Genomic DNA, 24214 nt, shown 5'->3' with positions numbered 1-24214 from the left:
CATCAGCGAAACCATGCAGACGCTACAACAACGGATGAACGGACACCGCGTGACCATGGCCAGGCAGGAGTGTTCCCTTCCTTTCGGGGAACACTTCAGCAGTCAAGGGCATTCAGCATCCGAACTTCGGCTAAGCGCTCTCCAAGGCAGCCTTCAAGACACAAGACAACGCAGAATCGCCGAGAAGAAACTGACAGCCAAGTTCCGCATGCATGAGGACGGCCTCAACCGGGATCTTGGATTCATGTCACAAAACATGTAACCCCCACCGTTTGGACTGGACTTGCAAAATCCTACTAACTGTCCTGGCTTGAGACAATTGAAACCTCCTTAACTTGTGATTATCCCTCTCTCCATCCGCATTGTATGTATCTGGAAAGACTTGATTGCCTGAAAAGACTCATTCCAATCATTATCTTGCAATTGTGTTTTTGTCTGTCTTTGCCGTGTTTGTGAAACCTACCTCTACAAATACCTGATGAAGGAGCAGCTCTCCGAATGCTCATGATTCCAAATAAGCCTGTTGGACTTTAACCTGGTGTTTTGAGGCTTCTTACTGTGGAACGAGGAAAAGGTAAACTTTCACCTGAATATTTTTAATGCTGCAAAATTCTGAGATGGAAAGTCTGGATTTCAAACTAATTGCGTGTCAGTTCCGTTCTGTGGCTGCTGTGTGTTGCCTTGTTTGTTTCATTGGGGCCACAGTGATGTCGTTGGCGGATTTTGGAAACTGAAAGATACACATGAGCAGCTGTGGGACTATTTCACCCCTGTCGATTCCATGTTCCAGGCTACAGCAAACAGTGATATCACTTGCTGAAGGAGATACTCATGTTCCATCCAAACATGGCATTTTGCCAATCTCAGGTATAAAACAAATACTGAAATGAAAATAAAGCGCAAAGTTAGCATAAATGGGTAAGGTTAATATACAGGTAGATACCTTCCCTGCTGGTCTAGTGGTTGGGATCCGGAGGTTTCGGAGCTTTCAATGCCGCGGCCCGAGTTCAATTCCCGGTCAGTGAATGCAGTTGTATTGCTCTCGTGCAGCACATGTATCAAGAGGAGCTGGGGTTACTTCCTGCTCGAAAACAGGAGTGGTGCTTGTTCCATTTTGGAACATAAGGATTAAATATCTATCCCATTCTGCAATCCTGTCAATTCTCCCGAACAATTTGAATTTACATCCTCTCTGCTGGCTCCTTTTGTCCAAGTGAATAAGATGATTTCTGCTGCATTAAATCTGAGCCATGGCATGATCGACCAAAGGTATTTCATGAAATTTAAACTAAATCAATTGAAATACTAACAGCAGTGGGATTCGATGCCACGCCTCCACAATACATCAGTTCAGTGCCTTGGAACAAAGATCACATTTCTCAATAGAAACGGTATGCTGTCACAGTTGCTATTGCCAGTGAACAGAATCGATGGAGTAGGGGTGAGTCATATTTCACTTTAAGCCTCCGCCACCACGTAATAAGCTCAACATCAATTTCTCACCAAATCCCCTCATCCTTTCATTCCCTTCGAGTTCAAAAATCTCTCCATCTCAGCCTTCAACATCCTCATTGGTTGAGGATGCACAGATCTCTGGTCTACATAATTCCAAGCGTTCACAAGCCTTTGAGTGAAGAATTGCCTCCAAACCTCAGTCCTTAATGTATGACGCACCATTCGGAGAATGTGCGCCCGGTTGCAGGCATTCCAGGTGGGTCGGGGGCAGGGGGGCGGGGTGGTGGGCGGGGAGCGGGGGGGGGGGGGGGAGAACAAACTGTCAGCATGTACAGTGCCAAACTTTCTCCCAGTTCCAGAATTTTCAATGGGATCACACCTCGTTATTCCAAACCACAGGGAGAACAGTGTCATCCCACTGAATCATTCCTCCAAGCTCTACTGCCTCATCACAGAAATCAATCCAGTGAACTTGGTTACACAGACAGCGAGAGAATATAAGGAAATAAGAGCAAATGAGGGAAAGATGACAGAGGCACAGAGAGTGAGAAAGTGAAAGAGACTGAGGTCGATACACAGAAACAAAGAGAGACAAATATAGACAATGAGTGGAGTAGTCAGCCACATCCTATGAATGAATAGCAATGTACACAAAACCAGCGGCCAGAACGCCCAAACGTCGGGTCCCCTGAATCGTTGATTAGGGATAAAGAGAAGGTCCATAAGTATAGGCAGCTTTTGAAAACGTCTGGAATTACTTGTGAGTGCGTTGTGTTGTTCGATTCCCTGCATCGTCAGGTTCTCAAGCCAAATCGCGAGTGAACTAATCCTGCCGTGTGCACGGCAAAGAAATGAACAGGACTTAGCGATGGCAAACAACAGCAGGCCTCGCCCTGGATCTGAACCCAGGACCTCTCGCAGCTTCGCGAATCACATCTAAATACCGCTGGACCAACGATCCACGACTGAGAGAATTGTTCAGATACAGATACTTATATTGTCATCAGAATCTGATCAGATTGCTGAAGTGAAAGTTGGAAGCGCTGTGAAAACTCAGGAAGCCAGGTAGCATGTGCGCACAGGGAAAGGAATCTCTTCTTACACCTCCATAACCTTTCATTTAAACTGGTAAAGGTTGGAAATGTAGCAAGTTTTAAACAAATGAAATCCAGGAGCTAGGCAAAATAACAACAGCAAAGGGCTCTGATTGGGTCCAATTCAGGAGAGATAAATGAGCAAGTTCTTTATGTTCCATGTCCTGAGCGTGAGGAAAGCAGAGTATCACAGAACGTTTACACAGCAGAATGAGACCATTCACAAGGTCTTTGAAGCACTCACGTGTGCTGTGGATAATAGGAAACCGGAGGATGTACTGTACAGTGATTACACAGGAGCCGCGGTGATGAGCTTGGTGGATTTTGGAAATTGAGAGTAACACATGAGCAGCTTGTGTGACTATTTCACATCATTGCTGCTTTCATAGTGCAGCAAACATTAATCGTTGTTGCCATTGGATGAAGGAGTCACTTCTGTTCCATCTGAACAGAACATTTTGAAAGAGAGATTTGCCTCTGGTGGAAATAGATCTGAGATGAAAATAATGAAATGTAAAATGAAGTAATTTAGATAAAACATCCAACGTATTAGAAATACTGGGACATCCAACCTATTAGAAATGTTGGATTCACAGCAAGTGACATGAACTGATGCTGTGATCGCAGATATAGAACTGGAACCCACCATCACACCGAATGAATCTGCTGTCTGTTTAATTGTTGATCAGAGAAAAGTATTGATCATCTTGCATTATGGGACATACGGGAACTCAGTCAATAAGCTGTCTCCACTCACAAATAACAAATTTCATTTTGCAACTTTAAACCTTTTGCTATGTTCTGTACATTTACCAAGAAGATTTATAAAGTAAGTGAATAGAGTTTCTGATGGTAAAAAAACCGCGTTCACGCTCTTGGGGGACGGAAGCACAGTGACGCACACAGAGGAGCAAACAGAAGCATAGACCATAAGCGAGACAGAGGACTAAAGAACGACAAAAGGGAGGCTTGGCATTAAGGGAATATAGCTGAGGGGTAGAGCATTTGACTGCAAGTCAAGACGTTTCTGCATTCAAATCAAATGCCTCCTTCCGCACTTACCTGATGCTTTCTCAATTAAAACTGCCCTTCATTGACTGGAAAGCGCTTTGTGACGTCCGCTGGTTGGGAGAGGTTCTATATAAATGCAAGTATTTCATGATCTTCAATCCCAGTCCTCTGCAACTGAGCACAGTCAGTGGGAACAATCTGTCCCTCCCTGCTCGATCAAATGGCCCTTTTCCCATGTTCGGAGAAGGGATTAATCATTACACCACAACAACACTGTGGGGTAAAATAATAAAATATGCATGGTTAGATTTGTAAACGATGCCATCATTTGGTCTTTCTGTGTCAGGTTTGGTGAAAATTGAATTGGCGTGGAACTTGCAGCCAACACGCTGTCACCCTGATTTAGGATGCCATTTGGGTTTCAGTTGTGTCAGTCTCAGTGGCGCAATTGGTCAGCGCATTCGGCTGTTAACTGAAAGGTTGATGGTTCGAGACCATCCAGGGACGGCGCTTTCACTTTTTTTCCCTCTCCATCTGCTTTCATTGTCTCTCGGTTTTTGAGTGTCACTGAGTCCTTGGGCAACACTAAAAAAAAGTTATCGTGTGTTTCTGCCTCTACTGTTAGCCGACGTTAGTTTATTGAACATTTATCTCGAACATATTATTTGTAAAAATTTATATATTTCAAATATTATGAAACTCAGTAACTGAACTCGAAACGTTAACCCATGTTTGATCTTTGGTTTCCATTTTCCTGCTCACTCCTCTTCTTTTTCAGATAGATCAGGGATCTGTCTGTCCCAACCTGAAATGTGTTCAATGAGGGAAATACACAGCAAGTCGGCAAAGATCAGTGGAATGAGGACTGAGTTAAACTTTCAAAGAAGAAAGAACAATATAGCACAGGAACAGGTCCTTCGGCCCTCCAAGCCTGCGCCGCTCATGTGCCCACGAGACCATTCTTTCGTATTCCTCTATTCCCATTCTGTTTATGTGGCTATCTAGATAAGTCTAAAACGATCCCAGCGTGTCCGCCTCAATCACCTTGCTTGGCAGTGCATTCCAGGCCCGCAACACCCTCTGTGTAAAATACATCCCCCTGACATCTGTGTTGAACCTTGCCCCCTCACCTTGAACCCGTGACCTCTTGTGTTCGTCACCTCCGACCAGAGAAAAAGCTTCCCACTGTTCACCCTATCCATGCACTTCATAATTTTATACAGCTCTTTTAGGTCGCCCCTCATCCTCCGTCTTTCCAGGGAGAACAACCCCAGTTTATCAGATCTCTCCTCGTAGCTAAGACCCTCCATACCAGGCAACATCCTGGTAAACCTTCTCTGTACTCTCTCCAAAGCCTCCACGTCCTTCTGGTAGTGTGGCGACCAGAACTGGACGCAGTATTCCAAATGTGGCCTAACCAGCGTTCTATACAGCCGCAACATCATATGCCAACTTTTATATTCTATGCCCCGTCCAATAAAGGCAAGCATGCCATATGCCTCCTTCACCACCCTCTCCACCTGTGTTGCCACCTTTAAGGATCTGTGGACTTGTACACCCAGGTCCCTCTGTGTGTCTATACTCCTGATGGTTCTGCCATTTATTGTATAGCTCCCCCTTACATTAGATCTGCCGAAATGCATCACTTCGCATTTATCTGGATTAAATTCCATCTGCCATTTCTCTGCCCAATGTTCCAGCCTATCTATATGCTGCTGTATTCTCTGACAATGTTCATCACTATCCACAACTCCAGCAATCTTCGTGTCATCCGCAAACTTACTGATCACACCAGTTACATCTTCCTCCAAATCATTTATATATATCACAACAGCAGAGGTCCCAGTACAGAGCCCTGCGGACCACCACTAGTCACAGGCCTCCAACCGGAAAAAGATCCCTCCACTGTTACCCTCTGTCTTCAATGGCTAAGCCAGTTCTCCACCCATCTAGCTAGCTCACCTTTTATCCCGTGAGATTTAACCTTTTGCACCAGGCTGCCATGAGGGACCTTGTCAAACGCTTTACTAAAATCCATATAGACGACATCCACGGCCCTTCCCTCGTCAATCGTTTTTGTCCCCTCCTCAAAAACCTCAACCAAATTTGCGAGGCATTACCTCCTTTGTACAAAACCATGCTGTCTATCGCTAATGGGATTATTCAGTTCTAAATGCGCAGATATCCTATCTCTAAGAATCTTCTCCAACAACTTCCCTACCACGGACTTCAAGCTCACAGGCCTATAATTACCCGGGTTTTCCTTGCTACCCTTCTTAAATAACGGGACCACATATGCTATCCTCCAATCCTCTGGGACCTCACCTGTGTCCAGTGAAGAGACAAAGATTTCTCTTCGAGGCCCAGCAATTGCATCTCTCACCTCCCCGAGGAGTCCTGAATAGATGCCATCCAGCCCTGGAGATTTGTCTGTCTTAATGTTTCCTAAAAAAAACCTAACACTTCCTCCCTTGTAATTGAGATTTTTTCTAACGGGTCAACACATCTCTCTGAGACAATACCAGTCAACATGTCCGTCTCCTTTGTGAATACTGATGCAAAGTATTCGTTTAGGATCTCACCTACTTCGTTTGGTTCCAAGCATAATTCCCCTCCTTTGTCCCTGAGAGGTCCGATTCTTTCCCCAACTACCCTCACCAGTCATTTCACCAGAATGCTGTTTTTATAATTGCAAAGTCCTGAGATTGAGAGCAGATAGTTCACATTTGAGGCGTTTCAGTTCTTTGAGAAATGAATGCCTGCCGTGTTTTACAAGGTAAGTTTCATAGGTTCAGGGAATGATGAGATTGGTGGGTTTTGGAAATTGAAAGTTAAACGTGAACTAATTCATTTATCATTGCCATCTTGCAGTGTGGCGCAAGGTGTGGTTTTATGTTCTGATAAAATCTGTATTTATAATACAAGCATTAGATGGTGGAAATTCCCAGCAGGTTTGGCAGAATCTGTGGACACGCATCAAATTCTAAACACTTCCATGTGTCACCTGTGTTCCTGACTTATACTGATTATTGCGTTCAAAAAAACTGATAAAGCCTTTTCAAAGCAGCTGTTCCATCTCCAAGTGTTATTAAATATTAAGGAATCACATTATCTCACAGCCATGTGGCATTTACACTTCCCCAATGCTTGAATAATATTCTGCAACTGCAGTCATGGAGAAAGAGATAAAATTCGGGACAAATGTTATTTTCTGAAACTTATGTTAGATCAATGTCTCTGCCACAAGGCTAAGGTTTTCAACAGAATTATAATTCTAGAAAACAAGGATTTAAACTGCAATCAGAATGCAAGGTTTGATATTCTAGGCTGGTCACATTGGTCATGAGCAGAGTTTCTGGATTGTAGGAGTTAACATGTTCATTTCATATACGATGAGCTCCCCGATTCAAAATCAGGTCGAAACATAATCAAAATTAATATTTTTTTAATTTTCCCAGATTATAGATCGCTGTTGCATATGAACTGGATTGGAGCAGACAAAATGTTAATTTGTTCTTCACCATTTATTGAAAAGAATGCCCTCAGCAAAGTCGCCACGATTGTTGCTTTTCTGCTTCCACACTCACGGTGCAGCTGATGCAGGCTCGATTGATTAACCATGGCAAATGAGTGATGTTACGGTTAGATGTTGGCAAAAGTGCCGCAGTAAGGTACTCTGGGCTCACATTTTCTGGTTAATGTTTCAGCCATTTCTGACTGAGATATGGAGACATTTCTTCACTCAAAGGCTTGTGAATCTTTGGAACTCTTTGACATATTATTGTCACATGTATTAGCATACAGTGAAAAGCATTGTTTCTTGCGCGCTGTACAGACAAAGCATACCGCTCATAGAGAAGGAAACGAGAGAGTGCACAATGTAGTGTTACAGTCATAGCTGGGGTGTAAGAAATTGAATTAAAGCATTGTTGGAGAGTTTCAAAGAGTTAGAATGAAGTTTTAGAAGCATAGAACAAGAGGAAAAGATAGAATTAGAAGGTATGCTGGGCATAGCTTGCAAGAGGTCGCCTCGCTCGGGCGCCATCTTGCATCAATTCCGTAGCCGCACAGAGGTCTGTGGATCTTCAGTTGATGAAGACATTGAAGGTTGAGGTGGAGAGTTGTTGGAATCTAAGTGAATGAAGGGCTGTCGGGATAAGCTGGGAAATTGGGATTGAGGTTGTGGATCTGCCTTGATTAAGTCGTGGAGGAGGCTCAATGGGTCATGTGACCCAATTCTACTCCATTGATTCTGTTCACTGGCAATACCAGATACGGCATCAATAGGTTCTGCTGGTAGCGTTGGTGAGTTCAGTGCAGTAGTGATGTGGAGTTGCCGGCGTTGGACTGGGGTAAGCACAGTAAGTAATCTCACAACACCAGGTTAAAGTCCAACTGGTTTATTTGGTAACACAAGCTTTCGGAGCACTTCCCCTTCATCACGTGAGTCACCTGATGAAGGGACAGTGCTCCGAAAGTTCGTACTACCAAATAAACCTGTTGGACTTAAACCTGGTGTTGTGAGACTACTTAAAGGGCAATAATATTAGTTGAAGCGTGTGATCGAATCTCATCACCGCTATATGTCCAGTTAATTAAATTTACGAAATACCTTCGTTGTCACACGAATTCCATGCAACTCAAATGTAAATTATTGTTGGCAATTGACGGGTTTTGGAACCAGTTTCCTTGAATCATTGCATCGCAATGTTTCTGTGGTGTTGTGATTGTCACATTCGCCTCACACGCGAAAGGTCCCCAGTTTAATCCCTGCAGAAATACATTTCTCATAAAGAGAAACGGTTGGACCATCGAAACAGACCTGACCGCGTCTGCAGAGAGAGAATAGAGCCAAAGTTTCAAGCCTGTATGACCCTTCGTTATAGCTACAGACTCGAAACTTTGGCTCTATTCTCTCTCTCCAGATGCTGTCAGACCTGCTGAGATTTTCCAGCATTTTTCTATTTTTGATTCCGGTTCCAGCATCTGCAGTATTTTGCCTTCACAGAAAAAATCCAACCGTTTTTAATTTCAGAGGGATTCGATTAGTGGAATTATTTGCTCGTTTGTCACTCAACATGAACTGACCTGCTGAGTATTCCCAGTATTTTCTGATGGTAAAGTCAAGAATCACTCAACGAAAGGGAAAAAAAGGAATTTCTGTGATAGAGCACAAGGGAGGATCGATTACATGACACCAGGAATGGTGGACAAGGCAACACTGAGCCAGTGATAGTGGAACCTGGGTGGTCTAGTGGTTCATAGTCAATGTTTCCACATTGATGATGATGCCTGCAATTGATGATAAACTGTTAACTAAACGGCACTTTGCTCAGCACGTACTGAGTTTCTGGAGTCGAATGTATTTGAACATAAAGGAACAATACATAATTTGTTTCAGTTGGCTATAAGATGTTGGAATGACTGTGTGACAATGTCAGTAGCGAAAGTGACCTGAAATGAAGCGGTGGAGACAGAGATGGTTATCAACGAATTTCAGATCTCTGATATTAGCTTTCCTGGCGTCCCGTGGTCAGGTTTCGGCGCCATGTTCCGCGTTAGAGCCCCAGGCAAGTAGTAAATAACTTCTTATTTAACTCTCCATTAAACGAAAACGCGCCTCAGTGTCTGTTGAGGGAGAAACAAGATTAATCCGCAACTGGATGAATTTTATCAGAGCTGGAAAAATCAGAGATGTAACACTAACAAACTCTGAAGAAGAATGACACGGCAGACATTTATCACAAAAACAACTGACACACATGTCAAATTCTTCCTCTTTCAAATCGCATCGATTAACTCCTTGTTCTCCATCTCGGATATTTCCACATCCATCAAACATCACCCACCTGAAAATTCAACCTCTTCTTCGCTCCACTGATGATGGTACAGCAGCTCCGTACTGGGCGCAGGAATTGGCTCCATAACTCAGTGGTTGGAGGAGATCGGGTGTAAGGTTGGACAGTTTAAAGTTTAATTATCAGTGTCACAATTGAGCTTACATTAACACCGCAATGAAGTTTCTGTGACAATTCCCTCGTCGGCAGAACCGGCACATTCTCGGATAAAATTGACAACTAATTTAGCATGGCCAATGTACCTAACCAGCACATCTTTCACTCTGTGGGAGAAAGAAGGAGCACCCGCAGGAAACCCACGCAACACGGGGAAAACATGCCGACTCTGCACAGACAGCAACCAATGCCTGGAATTGAAACTGGGTCCCTGGCGCTGGGAGGCATCAGTGCCACCATGTTGCCCAAAAAGATATTCTCTTGTTCATAAACGGAGAAAGAGCAGACAATGTTTGAAAAGGTGACCTAGTTCTTTTGTAATTAATTAGAAATGGGCGTCGCTGGCTGGCCAGCATTTATTGCCCGTCCTGGTTGCCCTGGGACAGTTAGGGTCAAACACTTTGCTGCAGCTCTGGAGTCAATGTAGGCCAAGACGGAGAAGGGACGGCAGGTTTCCTTCCCTGAAGCACATTACCGAACTCAATGTTTTTTTTCCGACAATCGACAATGGTTTCATGGTCATCAGTAGATTCTTAATCCCAGATAGTTTTTATTGAAAACAAATTCTACAACGTGCCGTGGCAGGATTCAAAAGCGGGGCCCCATAAAATTGGATGAGTTTCTGGATAAATAATCTCGCGATAATACCACTAGGCCACCCTCCTTCCAAATATAAGCGTTTATCTTGAGAGATTTGGGTGTGTTTGTACAAGGAACGCAGGAAGATAGCATGGTGGTGCAGCAAATAATAGGAAGGGAAATGACATTTTGGTCTTTATTGCCAACTAATTTTAGCGCGGCACGGTAGCACAGTGGTTAGCACTGCTGCTTCACAGCTCCAGGGTCCTGGGTTCGATTCCCGGCTTGGGTCACTGTCTGTGTGGAGTTTGCACATTCTCCTCGTGTCTGCGTGGGTTTCCTCCGGGTGCTCCGGTTTCCTTCCACAGATGTGCGGGTTAGGTTGATTGGCCAGGTTAGAAATTGCCCCGTTAGAGTCCTGAGATGCGTAGGTTAGAGGGATTAGCGGGTAAAATATGTAGGGGTAGGGCATGGGTAGGATTGTGGTCGGTGCAGACTCGATGGGCCGAATGGCCTCCTTCTGCACTGTCGGGTTTCTATGATTCTATGAACAGATTGCTGTATAAGAATAAAAACACCAATTTACATTGATACCGGGTTTTGTTGGGAGCAAGTGTGAAATATTCGGTGCAGTTCTGATATCCACAATGCTTTGTTTTCAGAAAAAGGCTACCCTTCCATTGGAGACGGTCCACTGGGTAGGTTCCTGTGATGAGAGAGTTCTCCTGGGATGAGAGGCTGGGTAAATTGGGCTGAAATTCCCTGGAGTTTAGAAGACTGAGGGGCAATCTTATTGAACCTACAGAATACTGAGAGATTGTTTCTCAGTCTCAGATGAGGACTCATCGGAGAACTGACACACAAACACTTCCAGCCAATACTCTAATTCTTAACTTTAATTGCATATTTGAAATGAATATATATTATACCATGTGATATGTATGATATGAATATTCATCGAATAAATAATGTTGACAACACCTGACAACAGTCGAGCGGCAACACTTGAGAAATATTTTTATTGTTGCCTCGGTTCACAAGCCGGAACTGCGCGACAGTGAATGCTTATGGGGAAAATAAAAGTACAACCACCGCCTCTGGATGGTACTGAGCCACCAACCATTTGCTTAAAGTCGAACGCAATAAGGAATTCCGCCACTTAGGCGAAGACACACTATATTAGGGTGTCAGCGAGTGCTGTATATATCCAACCCCAATTCTCGTTTTTAAAAACATAGTCGAGAACTACAACATGACCACATCGTTTACAATACTATGCAAGCCCCTTTGACTACTGTACTCCCCACAGTTTTGCAGCGATTTAGTGGTTTCCCGCTTCTCCCAACATGGGAAAGGGCCGTTTGATAGAGCAGAAAGGGACAAACTGTTTCCACTGACGATTGTTAGTAACCAAATAATTGGGACTGAAGGTAATTTATGAAAGACGATTTGTATTCATGTAACGCCTTTCCCGGTTGGTGAACGTCACAATGCGCTTTGCAGCCAAAGAAAGACAGTCACAATTGAAACTAAGGCAACAATTAGACAAGGAAGGGGGCACTCGGATTTGAACCGAGGGCTGTTTGATCTGCAGTCAAAATGTCGACCACTGGGCTATACCCCCTCAGCTGTAAACTAGTGCTCGGGATCCAACATAGTCTTATTAAGTCGTGGAGGGGGATCCAGTGGTCAGACTGCATCCCGTTTTGTCTCAGCGTTATTCGTTTCTGAGTGAAGTCGGAGAGCTTAGCGTTTAAGTTAGCGAGATGTTTTCTTGTGATTTGGCTGAGATTTGGATCCAGGTCTAGGAGATGTTTGTGTCAATCTAATCGATGAAATCTACCCCATTGTCACACAGATTTGACCTTGTATCCCCATCTCTATTGGCCGCGCTTTGCAGCCTATCACTGTCCTTCACTATCTGTGTTTGTTGAACTGTTGTCCATGCGATATTTCCAATTCGGACACAAATATAGATCTAATTCCACTACTTCTGACAGAGCTGTGTTCGATTAGGAAACAACTCAGGTTTGTGAAATAGATTATCAAAAACTTTAAATCTTGCCATATCGAAGCCGATCTATGACCCTGAAAGCGCCAAATCCTAAGCACTGGACCACCAGGGTTTCATTCTCCTGGTTCTCCCATAGACTGGATACAGGAATATGTACAGTGCCAATTATTCACAGTCGCATTCTCCTTCCAGTCTTGTGCACATTGTTCAGCTTTGAAATTATTAATCTTTTCACATTACCTTCCAGTGTGATGAAAGCAGAGCAGTGATAAGCTGAAGTTTTTCAACAGATTTACCACAATAAGGTTTATAACAAACATTACCTTTGAATGCGGTGAATGCAGTAGAAAGTAACTCACTCATTCTGATAGTTGGTACCAGCAATTGCAATGTAAATATGATGTCGAGATACGGGCATTGGACTGGGGTGGGCACAATAAAAAGTCTCACAGCATCATGTTAAAGTCCAACAGGTTCATTTGCTCCGATAATAAAATCAATTTGCTTTATTTTATCAGCGCCCCGAAAGCTCCTGACTCCAAATAGACCTGGTGTTGTCAGACTTCCTAATGTAAATATGAATTGTTGTGGGTAATTGACAGGATTGTGGAATGGGGCAGATTTTGCCTTCTTCCTGTTCAACCTGCCACAAGTATCGCTCGCGTTTTCGACGAGGAAGCAATACCCACTCTCCTTAATTCATGTGTTGCACGAGAGCAATGAATCATCATTCCCTAACCGCGAATCGAACCCAAACCGTGGCAGTGAAAGCAGCGAATTCTATCGACGAAACCAACACGGAAATTGAAGTGACCTGAGCATTATTGAGCAATTGTGGGCGTGTGTGCGCGTGTGTGATTTGGGAGAAAGGTCACGTGATCTCAGGTAATCCCTGATGAATGAAGCCACCGACCTCGTTATCGCTGAGCTTTTTGTGTTCTTGAGAAATCGTCCTCTGGGGCTGATGCAATGAGGCCAGGAGAGTAACTCACTGCACCGTCTGCAATGTGATTGCGGTGCGATTTGCTGAAAGCTGTTAATTTTATAAAACTAATCTTTTTGCGAATTGTAAATGAAATGTCCTTCAGTACCCGGTAAGAATTCTCACAACACCAGGTTAAAGTGCAACAGGTTTGTTTGAAATCACGAGCTTTCGGAGCGCAGCTCCTTCATCACTCACGCTGAGGATTCACCACATTTTTCTGTCTTTGAATGAAAGCAATAGATATCTCGTCAGTTCCCCGGTATCCTGAGTGTACGACATTGATTTCCACAGTACACTGCTTTAAATGTTTGTTTTCAATGTGAAATTAAGTAGTTTGATTCCATGTGAAGCATTTAAACTGACACTCTTCCGGGAAGATGGTGACATAGTGGTAAAATCAGTGGAGTATGAATCCTGTGACCCAGGCTCACAGGTCACGATCCCAAAGCAGCCTAGAACTGAAACGGAATTGAAAGCTAGTCTCAGTAATGAAGCTTTGTTTTCTGATTGTCATGAAAACACATCTTGCAGAAGGAAATCTGGCCATCCTTCTCCTTTCTGGCCTCCATGGGACTCCAGAGGAAAGGCAATGTGATTGACTCTTAACTGCCCTCTGAAATGTCCCAGCAAAATACCCAGTTCAGAGGGAAATAGGGATGGACAACAAATGCTGGCATTGACAACAAAATATATATTGCATTAGCAGCATTTTATGAAATGATTAATTCTCATTTTGTTTCATTTCATGTGAAACAGGGTGATATATTCCAGTGTCTTATTATTTAAAACCTCAACCTTTCAACAGTTCAAACAGGTAAGATTCAGTCAGAGAAAAGTGAACCATTGTGATCCAAACCTAGGTTTTGTAGTTGCTCCGTATCCCACCTCAAAACAGAAAATGTTGGAAGGACTCATCGGCTTCAAGAGCTTCTGTGGAGAGGGAAAGAGAGTGAATGATTCAGGTTGCTAACCTTTGACCCTAACTGGAAAAAAGTAGTGATTTAATGATTTTCAAACAAGTACAGAGTCAAGGAAAATAGAGAGGGAGAGGAGGAAAGAACAAACGGTATTTTGATCGGATGGAAGGCTGGAGTGATTGAATTACAATGGAGATGATTATTGTTCCCACTGACACAATCTCGCAGATCTGGGTTTGAATCTCATAATAAATGAGAACAAAACCTCTCTCGGAGTTCAGCGCTAAACTCCCCGCCTTCCAGTGAACCGGAGGCAGTTTTCAGTCACAAACCCACAACTGTGAGATAAACAACGTAGAAAGAAGAAAGACTCAGTTGGAGCGGTGACACTTCAGGAGGAACGGAGATCGGGAATTCACCCAGGAATGAGGCAAAGTTTGAAACCAATGTCGCCCAACGTGGGGCTCGAACCCACGACCCTGAGATTAAGAGTCTCATGCTCTACCGACTGAGCTAGCCGGGCACATGTGCTAAGCTGCTTTCCATAACCTAAAATGCATGGAGACAACTATGGATTTTTCATCTGGTGTGTCAGCTTGTTCTGATTTCAAAGTTTACAATGAATCCACCGGCAGAATCCCCAAAGTTCCTATCCATTCCTCTCTATCATTAATTACATTATTCACATCTTCCAATTCTTAGCTTCACCTCTCCCAAATATTCCAAACTCCTCTTACATCATTCACCTTATTATTCTTTGTTCTTAATAATTTAGCCAGGGGTGGGGGGAACTCAACATTTACACTGTTAAACTGTTTCCCAGTTTCCGACTTTTCAGTAAGATCAACTCTGATCATTCTAAACTCCAGAGCGAACAGACTCATCCCACTGATTCTCTCCTCCCAGGAGAAACGGAGAAATCAATCCAGTGAACCTCGGTTACACACAGACAGCGACATAATGGACAGAGCAAGGAGCAAAAGATGTCAACGTAATAAAAACTTAGACAGAGAGTCTGAGGGAGATATATAGAGACAATGAAAAACAGAAATAGCGAGTGCGGTACACATCCACAACCCACGAATGAATAACATTAGACACACAGCCAGCTGTCTCAACCAACAAACATGGGGTCCTCTAAACTGGTGACCAGAGATAAAGTGAATGGCCACAAGCATATTAACCTTTTAATGTCTTGATTTTCTTGTGTGAGTGTTGTGTTGATAGATTGCCTGCACTGTGTGATCAGGTTCTCAAACCAAATCCCACGTAAACCAATCCCAACGTTTGCACTGCAAATACATTTATAAAACCTATGACTTGTCCAATACGAAACAACAGCTGATTGAGGGATCTCGCCCGACTTGTGAACCCGAGATCGCTCACACGTTTGTGGTTGTTTACTCCCCAGGCCCAAGTAATACCCCTCGTCCAACGAGCCGCTGCTGAGGATGTTGTTCAATAAAAATATTTCCATTGACATCCAAAGCTGCTCAGACTTCTGCAGTGAAAGGTGAAAATGCTGGAAAAACTCAGAAAGCCAGACAGCTTGTGTGCACAGGAAAACAAATCTTATATTTTAGCACCATAACCTTTCATTGGGAAGAACTGGGAATTTCTAGAAATGTAAGAAGTTTTAAACAAGTGTTATCCAGCAGCATAACAAGAGGGTTTGAGGCCTCTTGCGGGTGTAAATCAGGAGAGATTAAATGAGGGAAACAAAGAATTTTAAAGTAATTAAACCACAGAATGGGGCCATTCTTCAGTCCCTTACAGGACGCAGTTGTGGTGAGGATGAAGGGGAACCTGTGGATGTAATGTACGTAGATTACATTGGAGCCACAGTGATGAGTTGGTGGGTTTTGAAAATTGAAAGTTACACGTAGGAACATAGAATTAGGAGCAGAAGTGGGCAAATTCACCCCTTCGAGCCTGAAACGTCATGCAATCAGTTCATGATTGATCTCTCCCTGTTCTCAAATCCACCTCCCTACCGGTTCCAATATCCCCTCATCCCTTGACTTATCAGGAATACATCTGTCTCTTTCTTGAAATCATTTAATGATTCAGACTCAACCGTGCTATGGGGCAATGCATTCCACAAATTCATGACCCTCAGTGAGAAGCAGTTCCTCCTCATCTCAGTTTTAAATCTACCACCTCTCAACCTATACATTTGACATGGTGTTCCCGATTGCGCATAAGAAAAAATATTTTACTTTCTTCAATCCTATTTAGAATTTTATATACCACGATCACTTCAGCATCTTGTGGGACTATTTCACCTCACTGTCGATTTCATGTCCCAGCAAGCACAATTGGTGTTGTCATTAGATGAAGCAGTCACTTATGTTCCACCCAAACTGGGCACATTAAGGGATATATGGTAAGTCAGTTTGAAAAACACAGTTCACCCGTGACCCTGGGAGTCCAGTGGGTTGTATTCAGTACTCCCCAGTGTTGTTTGTTTTCAATTCCCGCTCAGGAAACGATCATTTATAGGTCTCAGCAAACTATTAAAAAATAACCTGATTGACTATCTGATCGAAAGCAGATCTACTAATATCAGCCGAGTGAGTTTTGCAAGTCTACATCACAGCTGGAAATGTCACATGTGCAACAGTCAAGAACAAACACAGTAGCAGAAAGATAGTGATAGGCTGCAAAGCGCTGACAATAGAGATGGTGATGTAAGGTAACATTTGGATGGTAAAAAGGTCAGATTTTGGCGTTCACACTGAAGTATTCACCTTTCCCCTCACTCTGCAACGAAAATATTTGGAAAAGGTTCTCTCTCGTTTCAAACAGTCGAAAGTGGAATTAATAACTGTAAGTGGAATGTCTGTTGTATGTTGTCACTGATTGAATGTATCACTGGGATGGAAACAGAAAGTGCCATATTGCAACAGAGGCTTGCTTGTGGTGAATGTAGTCTGGCCTGGCGCGAAAAATAAAGCAATACATGCAGTGTGTGTAAAGCAAGTTGTAAAACAGGCGAAAAGCAGCTGGTCTGGTGGTCAGAGTTTGACACTTTCACTGCTGTTTGGATTGGTGGTCAGGTAATGGACATTTGTTGCTCTCATCCAAACCGTAAAAACAAAAGTCAGTTATTGCCTTGTGGAACATATAAAACACAATCTCGCCTCATGTCCTGAAGTGAAGACTGAGCAAATTCAACAGGAGGTTTTTTTCTTGTCATTTCTGGCAGGATGTTGGGAACCAGACAAGGTTAAGGGCAGTTTAAATGGTGCTGGTCCTTCACTGCAGCTCATTCTGTTTCTGACTGGATGTGATTCCTGCTTGTTACAGAGTTCAGGATAAATTGATTCAGTGAAGGAGCAGGCTCAAGCCAACTGATGGACTGTCGCAGCTCCTTTGCTGCTAATTTTAATAACAATACCAGTAAAGGGCACAGCTCCTGACGTGGTAACGTAGCCGAGTAATCTAATCCAGTGGCTGAAGGTCCAGTCTTTACGGAGCTGTTGGTTCGACTGCAGCCACTGCCAGAATGGGTTTGAGTTTTGGTCCCTGCAGTTGAAGTCCAGCATTTCAGATTGAATGCAAGAATTTGTGCCGTGTCGTTTTTGGCATGAGGAGCGACAGAGCAATGTAAACAGTTGTTGTGGTAAAGGAACGAGTGTGGAAGGAGCAGCAAATTATCGTGGATTCTGGAATCGGAAACAAAAAGAGAAAATGCTGGAAAATCTCACCAGGTCTGGCAGCATCTGTAAGGAGTGAAGAAAGCTGACATTTCGAGTCCAGACGACCCTTTGTCAAAGCTGGGAGGAGTGGAGTTGCTGCGATAGAGAATATAAACGGCAACACCGGTTGAATGGCTGTCTGTCGAAGTAAACAGCAGGACTGCAAACATTGAGACTGCAGTCACGGCCGAGGGGATGTATTGGGATTTTCAAACTGAGGTTCAAATCCTGTCATGTGCGCTTCCCGTCATTCCTCATTGTGACTTTTTTTCATTGAACGTTATTAGAAATGAAGCAATGGGTGCCGAGATGATCAACTCACTGCAAATTTGTCACATCAGCGTCACTGAGGGTCTCGTGATCAGCGTCGGCGCCGTGACGCGTTTTGGATTCCCAGTCACGGAGTGAATACATTTTTGTTCATTTATTCATTTAACAAAAACAGCGTCCGTGAAGTGAACAACAAGCTAAATCTTCCAGCTGGATGAACTTGTATCAGAGCTGGAAAAATCAGAGATGTAACATTGACGATAAACTCTGAAGAAGAACCACATGACACACACAACATACATGTCAAGTACATACACAATACACATGTCAAATCATGTCACTTTCAACTTCTGTCTTTTAACTTCCGGCTCTCCACCTCAGACATTTCCACATTCATCAAAAATCTCCGTCCTCAAATCCCATCCTGGTCCTCAATCCACGGATAACGCTGCACTTACTGGGAGCTCCTTGCAGCATTTGGCTCCATAGCTCAGTGGTTAGAGCACTGGTCTTGTAAACCAGAAGTCGCGAGTTCAATTCTCGCTGGAGCCTATGAGCAAGGTTTAGCTAATAGAAGCTGTCGGAAAAGGGAATAGAGTCTGGGAGACGAAATAGGGAGCTTTGATGAGTGGAGGCGCAGATCGAGTGCAATTATGGAAAGCGAATAGGTATTTCCTTCTTCGTCAAAAAATAGAAAGAGCAGGGCATATTTGAAGAGCTGAAAAAGGTAAGTGTCGATATTCAGCATAGAATAGATGCGTTTGTGCAAGGAATGCATAAAGCTCGCATGTCGGTGCAGGCAATGATTGGAAGGAAAATTGCATTTTGGTCTTTATTGACGGCAGACTGGAGGCCAAGTATAATGAGGTGTTGCTGAAGTTGCACAGGGTTTTGTTGAGACCACATGTTGAATATTCTGTGCAGATATGATATTCACAATTAATAAAAGATGTGTTTGCATTTGAAACGGTGCAGATCAGGTTCAGCAAATGATCCCTGGGATGAGGGAGTTGTCGTATGATGAGAGGCTGAGTAAATTTTGCTGAAAGTCTCTGGAGTTTGGAAGAATGAGAGGCGATTTCGCTAAACCTACACAAGACTGATTGGGTTTGACAGGGTGGAGGCTGAGAGATTTCTTCTGCTGCTCGGGAAATCTAACCCACGGCAGTACAGTCTCAGGAAAATGGGCTGATCATTTCGGCCTAAGAAAAGGCGAAATTACTTCACTGAAATGGTTGTGAATCTTTGAAATTCTCTATGCCAGACAGTTATGGAAGCTCCATCATCGAATACATTTAAGGTTGGGATAGACAGGTTTCTGGCCTCTCCGGGAATTCAGGGACAGGGAGAGCTGGTGAAAAACAGAGTTGTACCCCAAGATCAGCCATGACGGTATTGAATTTCGGGAACACGCTCGATGGACCGAGTGGTCTACTCCTGCTCCTATTTATTGTGTTCATGTGTATGATCAAGCTAGTAATTCATGTTAAAATAAAAACAGAAAGTTCTGGAAGTTCTCAGCAGGTCTTGGAGCAAATGTGAAGCGGACAGAGAGTTAAGGTTCTGAGTCTAATATGGCTCTTTTTAAACTAGTAACTGAGTGTGAGTTACAACAATTAGCACAATATCGAGACAGGGAATTGAATTGGATCCAGGCAGTGAAAGCCCTGAATTTAAACTCCTGTATTATTTCGGCAGTAAATTTGTTTAGGAAACTTACCTGCCAATTGAAAGTGTGGAGGCTTGAGAGCACCCCGAGCCAAATGGACTCCCGCTATTCCTGTTTCTGCTTATATTGCCGACATAGATTTACTTTGTCCCCTTCTGTAATCGTGAAATATTGTCCAAACTTTGCCAGTCTTGCTGTTATTCAGTAAATTACCAGACTGTTATGACACAGAGGCTCATCCCCTTTATCTCACATCGTAATCTGGAAAAACTATTTGTGAAACTGCTAACTGTTTTTAATTAACGTTCAGAGGCTTATTAATGATAAAAATGCCTGTCACTCACTTTGAGTGAATAATTAACAAGCTACTTTATTCAAATAACCAAGAACTTTAAGTAAACAAGTAAAACATGTTAATTAAGGTACGGTTCGACTGAAATGCAGTTCAAATAATACCAGGAACATTCATTGCCAAAACTGTAATAACAGAATTTCAGTCACTCTCAAATAAGTTATACAAACAGCCTCGATGGGATTCAGAAGATTTTGGACTTCTTCAGTAATTGTGCGGTGTCTGTAAGGTCTTTCTAACTCCACATCCTTCTGTTAGATAGTTTTCTGAAGCGAATTTTAATCTGTCAGGGGTGGAGAGCTGCTGTGAGGCAAATGTTTTTTTGACTGGCTGCCCTGGCCTCTGGAGATGTTCACCCAAGATATTATCGAGCGATGACTGTTCCTCTGGCCTTTTCTTACCTGATGTGGAGATGCCGGCGTTGGACTGGGGTAAACACACCAAGAGTTTTAACAACACCAGGTTAAAGTCCAACAGGCTTATTTGGTAGCAAATGCCACTAGCTTTCAGAGCGCTGCCCCTTCGTCAGATGGAGTGGATATCTACTCGCAAACAAAGCACACAGAGACAGAAAATCAAGTTACAGAATACTGATTAGAATGCCAATCCTTACAGCCAACCAAGTCTCAAAGATACAGACAATGTGAGTGGAGGGAGCATTAGGCACAGGTTAAAGAAATGTGTATTGTCTCCAGACAGGAGAGCCGGTGAGATTCTGCATGTCCAGGAGGCAAGCAGTGGGGGTTACCGAAAGTGTGACATGAATCCAATATCCCGGTTAAGGCCGTCCTCATGTGTGCGGAACCTGGCTATCCATTTCTACTCAGCGACTCTGCGCTGTCATGTGTCGTGAAGGCCGCCTTAGAGAACGCTTGCCCGGAGATCAGAGGCTGAATGCCCGTGACCGCTGAAGTGCTCCCCCACAGGAAGAGAACAGTCTTGCCTGGTGATTGTCGAGCGGTGTTCATTCATCCATTGTCGCAGCATCTGCATGGTTTCCCCAATGTACCATGCCTCGGGACAGCCTTCTCTGTAGCGTATCAGGTAGACAACGTTGGCCGAGTTGCAAGAGTGGGTACCGTGTACCTGGTAGATGGTGTTCTCACGTGAGATGATGGCATCCGTATCGATGATCCGGCACGTCTTGCAGATGTTGCTGTGGCAGGGTTGTGTGGTGTCATGGTCCCTGTTCTCCTGAAGGCAGGATAGTTTGCTGCGGACAATAGTCTGTTTGAGGTTGTGCGGTTGTTTGAAGGCAAGAAGTGGGGGTGTGGGGATGGCCTTGGCGAAATGTTCGTCTTCATCAATGTCATGCTGAAGGCTCCGGAGGAGATGCCGTAGCTTCTCCGCTCCGGGGAAGTTCTGGACGACAAAGGGTACTCTGTCCACCTTGTCCCATATGTGTCTTCTGAGGAGGTCGGTGCGGATTTTCCACTGTGGCGCGTCGGAACTGTCGGTCGATGAGTCGAGCGCCATATCCTGTTCTTATGAGGGCATCTTTCTGCATCTGGAGGTGTCTGTTGCGATCCTCCTCATCCGAGCAGATCCTGTGTATACGGAGGGCTTGTCCGTAGGGGATGGCTTCTTTAACGTGTTTAGGGTGGAAGCTGGAGAAGTGGAGCATCGTGAGGTTATCCGTTGGCTTGCGGTACAGTGAGGAGCTGAGGCGAGCGTCCTTAATGGAGATGCGTGTGTCCAAGAATGCAACCAATTCCAGAGAGTAGTCCATGGTGAGTGTGATGGTGGGATGGAACTTGTTCATGTCACCGTATAGTTGTTTCAGTGATTGTTCACCACGAGTCCAAAGGAAGAAAATGTCATCAATGTATCTAGTGTATAGCATCGATTGAAGGCCCTGTGCGGTGAAGTCGTCTGGGTCGAACCTGTGCATGAAGAGGTTGGCATATTGAGGTGCAAATTTGATCCCCATGGCTTTTCCGTGTGTCTGGATGAAGAACTGGTTGTTGAAGGTGAAGACATTGTGGTCCAGGATGAAGCGGATGAGTTGTAAAATTGCATCTGGAAACTGGCAGTTGTCGGCGTTGAGCACTGAGGCCGTTGCAGCAATGCCATCATCGTGGGGGATGCTGGTGTAGAGTGCCGAGACATCCATTGTGACGAGGAGTTCTCCTGGTTCAACTGCTCCATGTGTGTTGAGTTTCTGTAGGAAGTCCGTAGTGTCGCAACAAATGCTGGGGGTTCTTTGTACAATGGGTTTCAGGGTGCCCTCGACATAGCTGGAGAGATTCTCGCACAGGGTCCCATTGCCCGATACGATGGGACGGCCGGGTGTGTTTGCCTTGTGTATCTTTGTGAGGCAGTAGTGATGTCCAACGCGGGGAGTACGTGGGATGAGAGCACGGAGGGTGCTCTGAAGGTCCGGATCAAAGGTTTTGATCAGAGTGCTGATTTGACGGGTGTGTTCTTTGGTCGGATCTGTGGGTAACTGTCTGTACTGTTCCTCGTTGTTCAGTTGTCGGTACACTTCTTTGAAGTAATCCGTTCTGTTCAGTATGACGATGGCCCCTGAGTGCGGAATTGTCTCCTCAACTCAGTCCTAAATGATTGACACACCATCCGGATAATGTGAGCCCAGTTCAAAGCACTCCAGACTCCAGCAAGAGGCGGGGGAGGAGTGGGGGTGTGGGGTGGAGGGGGTGTTGCGGCGGAGGTGGTGTTGTGGCGGGGGGGGGGGGACTGAGCGGGAAAGAAGTTGTTCTTGAGTCGGTTGGTGAACTCAGACTTTTGTATCTTTTTGCCGATGAAAGAAGGTGGAAGGGAGAATGTCCGGGGTGTGTGGGGTCCTTAATTATGCTGGTTGCGTTGTCGAGACAGCGGGAAGTGTAGACAGAGTCAATGGATGGGAGGCTGGTTTGCGTGATGGATTGGGTTACATTCACAACATTTTGGAGTTCCTTGCGGTCTTGGGCAGAGCAGGAGCCATACCAAGCTGTGATACAACCGGAAATAATGCTTTTTATGGTGCATCTGTAAAGGTTGGTGAGAGTTGGAGCTGACAACGTGAAAATCGTATTGGAGGGGAATTAGGCCACATGGTCATAGGTGTATCAGGAGTATAGTAGGGGCCTGAGAACACAGCCTTGTGGGTCACCGGTGTTGAGGATGATGGTGGAGAAGGTGTTGTTGCCTATCCTTACTGATTGTGGTCTGTGGGATCGGAAGTTCAGGATGCAGTCACAGATGGAGGAGCTGAGAAACAGGCAACGGAGTTTGGAGATGCGTTTTGTGGGAATAATCGTGTTGAAGGCTGAGCTATAGCCAATAAATAGGAGTCTGACAGAGGTGTCTTTGTTATCTAGGTGTTCCAGGGTTGAGTGCAGTGCCAGGAAGATGACGTCTGCTGTGGACCTGTTGTGGCAATAGGCAAACTGTAGTGGATCCAGATAGCCCAGAAGGCTGGAATTGATACGTGCCATGAGTCGCCTTTCGAAGCACTTCATAACGATGGATGTCAGAGCCACCAGCCGATAGTCATTGAGGCACGCTGCTTCATTTTCCTTCGGTACCTGGATGATTGTCCTGAGATTTTGCTTCTGAGCTGCTGCATTAACCCGTTTATTTATGCCTGGACCCAAAGTAAATTCAGGGACGATTTGAAAAATGGGGTGACATATCCAGTGATAATATTGGTAAAACATTTAAAGATTCACCCTTGTAACATTAATCATGAATGTGTATCTTGTGAATCCAGGATTCTATCGGCCTGTTTTGTCACGTGCCTGGCTGCCTTTTCAACTGCACAGTGTCTCACTGTGGGTTCATCCTGCATTGTGTAGTGCAGTAAAAGGACTGATGTGATTGCTGAATAAACAATGGCTAGGGAAGGTACCTGCCCTTTTTGTGGAAATGTAGAATCCATGGACCATGTCTAAGTTCACTGTATTCAGCTGCACTTCGTTTTTAGTTATCTCATAAACGTTTTATTCAAGTTTTATTTGCTCTTCAGCCCCATGCTCCTGATTTACGGGCACCCGGTGTGGAAGGGGACGGGGAAGGTGGAGGACCTCCTCGTGAACCTGCTCCTGGGCCTAGCCAAACGAGCTATTAACTGGTCCAGGCAGCAGGCGACCGAGGGGGCCTACCAGCCCGACTGTCTGCCCCTCCACCCTGGCTACATTCATTGCTGGGTGTC

The 24214-nt window shown here is 44.4% G+C and overlaps 3 non-coding genes across 3 annotated transcripts; 2 read left to right on the top strand and 1 right to left on the bottom strand.

Moving 5' to 3' along the window:
- Window positions 1-3993: 3993 nt before the first annotated feature.
- Window positions 3994-4067, top strand: trnan-guu (transfer RNA asparagine (anticodon GUU)). Its single transcript has one exon. It is a non-coding gene; the product is annotated as a tRNA-Asn (tRNA).
- A 10452-nt stretch (window positions 4068-14519) lies between these two features.
- On the bottom strand, window positions 14520-14592 carry trnak-cuu (transfer RNA lysine (anticodon CUU)). The gene has a single exon. It is a non-coding gene; the product is annotated as a tRNA-Lys (tRNA).
- Window positions 14593-18519: 3927 nt separating this feature from the next.
- Window positions 18520-18592, top strand: trnat-ugu (transfer RNA threonine (anticodon UGU)). Its single transcript has one exon. It is a non-coding gene; the product is annotated as a tRNA-Thr (tRNA).
- The last annotated feature ends 5622 nt before the right edge of the window (window positions 18593-24214 follow it).

The sequence above is a fragment of the Mustelus asterias genome, chromosome 30, assembly GCF_964213995.1.
Source record: "Mustelus asterias chromosome 30, sMusAst1.hap1.1, whole genome shotgun sequence".
In the NCBI taxonomy this organism is placed as follows: domain Eukaryota; kingdom Metazoa; phylum Chordata; class Chondrichthyes; order Carcharhiniformes; family Triakidae; genus Mustelus; species Mustelus asterias.
Note: the sequence above shows the minus strand (reverse complement) of the source record. Positions and strands in the feature narration are given on the sequence as shown.